The sequence below is a fragment of the Buceros rhinoceros genome, unplaced genomic scaffold, assembly GCF_000710305.1.
Source record: "Buceros rhinoceros silvestris isolate BGI_N320 unplaced genomic scaffold, ASM71030v1 scaffold19622, whole genome shotgun sequence".
Taxonomy (NCBI): Eukaryota; Metazoa; Chordata; class Aves; order Bucerotiformes; family Bucerotidae; genus Buceros; species Buceros rhinoceros.
In genome coordinates this window covers 39,172-42,828 of record NW_010399760.1, presented here as the reverse complement: position 1 = coordinate 42,828, position 3,657 = coordinate 39,172, and the positions used below count along the sequence as shown (strand labels likewise).

At 47.8% G+C, this 3,657-nt stretch overlaps 1 protein-coding gene across 1 annotated transcript in view; it reads right to left on the bottom strand.

Annotated features, from left to right (window-relative positions):
* Nucleotides 1-805: 805 nt before the first annotated feature.
* Nucleotides 806-3,657, bottom strand: part of ATP2A2 (ATPase, Ca++ transporting, cardiac muscle, slow twitch 2) — a 41,070-nt gene continuing 38,218 nt past the window's right edge. The window contains exon 21 of the mRNA XM_010131616.1: nucleotides 806-937. The gene's annotated coding sequence lies outside the window, so the exon portion shown is untranslated. The remainder of the gene's footprint in view (nucleotides 938-3,657) is intronic.

Here is a 3,657-nt window from a genome sequence, read left to right as displayed (position 1 = left end):
GAGCGGCTGGCATCTGCATAGTTCTAGGAGGAAAGTTTGCAAAGGTGTTGGTGCTAGTGAGGGTCATCCTGGCATGAATGTAAGAGAGCGCTGGAGTATGTACGCGTGTACCTGCGGAAAACAAAGTGCATAAAATAACACGCCAAGTATGTATTGTAGAATAAATTTATTTACCTGATACAAATGAAACTAGGAGTGATGCCCCTTACTGTCAGCATGGAAATCGACAATCGACCTTATTTACAGCTTCTGAAGGTCACACATGCAGTCGTGGTATCTGGCTACGTCGGCTGTTGCTCTTTATCTAAACGCATCACAAGATTTTGTATTGCACCAACATCTGTCTTACTGCCTTAGATTTAAATAAGTTACAATACAGTGCAAAGGAGGCTGGTTTGCACACATGATAAAAACCCCAGAGGGAGGAACCGGAGGCTTACGGAGTAACATTCATCGGCATCTCGTCCGTGAATTCGATAAAGGGGAGAGCGTTGTACATCAGCTGTTACCCAGGAGGATGGTGGGATGTTACAATACAGAGATTTGTCCACAACCGAAGGCATGCAGTAGTTTGATATTGTACACTGTATAAACGGACGTTGTACATACAGGAACATGGAAAACCGGCTGACCGCTCCGCCATCCTTGTTCGAGGACAAACTCTTCTCCGCGCAGCACAGAAACCCAGCTTCTCTGGAGAGAGTTTCCCGCTCGGTAAGCTATATTGCACGTTTGTACAGCTGTATAATGAAGTCCTAATGGTACCACACGTTTCTTCCACAGAGAACACAATGAGTTTTGTTTTAGGGAAAGCAAAGAATCTTTACACATGATACATGCAGAAGTTTTGGGAGATGTGTTGCTAAAAACACATGCACGCAACAAAACAACCTTACATTTCTGCAAAATTGTTTAGGAAGCGATTACTCCAGTATTGCTGAAAAGGAAAGAAAGAAAAGGCGTCAGTTAATGAAAGGATGGATGCTCAGTACCTTCTAAAGCAAGACTAAGATCAACAGTGACAGAAGGAAGGGTGTTAAGGTCGGTAACTGGCTGCTCCGTCATTGAAGGGACACTCTCAGGTTACTTTGTTCTTGAAGCCCAGCACCCTCTGGAGTACAGCTCAGCTCGGCTGGAGGCAGCTGAGCGCCCCTGACCGCCAGAGCCAGCACTTCCTACGGCAGGCTGCGGCGAGAGTTTAAAGCATGTTTAGGTTGATTTTGCCTTTCTCTGCAACTAGCAGCCACAGACAAGACTCACTTATTTCCAATTTTCACTTTCCAGTTCTGGACTACACCTTCTGAGCTCAAGTTTTTAAGAACTTCGAGGGTGTTTCACTCATCGAGGCTTCGTATCGCAAGTTTGGCCCCAAAGTGACCTAACAATGTCCCTTGCCAAGTTAGGCAGCTTATTCTGGGAAGCAGTAGGAAAGCTTTGAAGGAGTCGTTAAACTACACAGCCCAACGTGTAGGCAAAGGGTAGAGTACAGCGCAGTAAAGCTGCGGCTGTACTTTACCCTACAACACAGCGTAAGGTTAGCCTGGCGTCTAGGAGAGGAGGACAGTGTCCTCTGAGGCCTAGGACTGGAGGGTGGCTCTTCAAAACACTGCTTCAACACTACGAAATTTAGGCTCTCCTGCTTGAAAATGCATATTAATGTAATTAAGGATGTAATTAGCAGAGATTAGGGAAACAGTTAATGGTTAGAAGTGCAAAAAAGTAAACGAGACAGGTGCAAGAGACAGACAACTCCGTATCGGTTCGAACCTCCCTTCATCTCGCAAATTCAACCGTTTTTAGCTGTTCACCACGTACAGTCTGTGCACCGCTGTGTTCTTGGGAGAGGGACAGAACTGCTGTACTGCATTTTATCATCAGCTTAAAATCTCATTTTCTGACCCTCGGCCTTCTCCGAAAGGGCCTCCCTGCGGGCATGACCCTGGCAGCATCCTGACAGACTGGTAGTATTTTTCTGCAGCCTCTCTCGTACTTATGCATTTGCAATAATACTTTGGGAAACCAAGTATGAACTATTTTTATTGCTTGGATGCCAGCAAAGAGGAGCAGCCTGTCGTGTAGCTCACAAACAGCACTTGGGATCGCTCACGTTTGAGAGCAGAAAGGGCCCGAGGCACTGAGGAGATAAAAGCCCCTGTCTCAGTGCTTGGCAGATGGCTGCAGCTGCCCCACCATCGTCTTTGCTCCACCAAACACCGAATGCGGGAGCTGCTCTCCTACCAAACCCCCCTGGTTTCCCGGGATAAGCTGATGCCCTTCCTGGTGTTCCCGGCCCAAGGTAGCATCAATCACAGGATTGATACCAGTCTTACACACCTCTCACACTGGAGAATAAATAGCAGAATGTGAGGACACCAAGAAATCCAGAAACCAGCAGAGATGGAAAAGCTCAGTGAGATGAGAGCGAAGCAAAATGAAAAGTGTAAAGTTATTTTCTAAAAATGAGGTGAGGGATAAAGCCTGGGTAGCTTTGAGTTATTCCTACTTAAATCAAGTGTTTCTGTTTATGTATTCACAGGGCTGTCACACTAGACTAGGAGTCACCTATTTCTATCCCCAGATGGCCCTGGTACAGCGAGGAGCTTGGAGAGGAAATACACAGGGAACAAAGAAATCAAGCAAGAGCTTCAACGTTGAGATGCTGGCTAGGCTCTTCTGAAGGGAGAAGTCCTCTCTTCCTGGCCTCCCTAGAGGAAAGGGCTGGCAGCTGAAGAACAGCAGGATCCGCACAGGTAAGGGTAACAATTTCGGTTAACACAATTCCTAGCAGTGCTCTTCCAGAGTTCCCACAAGTGAAAAGCCAGGCCCTCAGCTGCCTTCACGCTATTCCAAAGCCAGGAGCAGACCCAAACTACCTCCCTTGGCCGGGGAAGGGTTAAGACGCACCCACAGCACTCCAGCTCCACCATCATAAGGAAGCTCGCAGCAGTCACTCATTTCAGGGCAGGGCCCTGCCCTGCCTGGGAAGAAGCTCATGGTAGGTCTTAACACTTGGCCAGTCCAGACCACACAAGGCTGGTATCTACCACGTAGTGGCATCACAAGTACTGACAGCACAGCAAGAGCTGCCACTGAACCCGAGATATGCCAACACTGCTCTTAAGGAGCCCTACTGCTCCTTTTCTACAGGAAAATTGGGAGAGCAAGAACGGGAGAGAGAAAAACAGGGTAGGTTAAGGTTGCTTGAGCTCTTCAGGAGCCCCTTCCAAAGTCTGCCTGTCCCCATAACCTCAGGAGCTGGTGAGGTTGATGCCACTCCGTTTACCCAGCAGCCATCCAGCTGTCAAAGGCAAACTCCAAGGAACACAAGGCCCTAATGCAAGTGCCCCGAGACATCCAATACGGATGAGCTGTCAGATGTCAGTACTGCAATCCACAAGCAGGAAGATTCATCCGCAGAGATCCAAAGAAGTTGTTGAAGACTGATTTCTACTTAGGACAGTCATTTTCTCCTTCAGCTTCTTAGAGACAGGGAAGAAGGGGGGGTATAGCAAGATTATTTGGCAAAATAGGCAGGAATAGGATTGTGCAAGAAGCAGAGTCATTCATGGTGACAGTCAGATCCACGGCTTTAAAAAGCCCACCAATGTAAGTGGTGCTCTGGAGGCTCCTCAGAACCCCTGTCCCAAGATTCAGTGG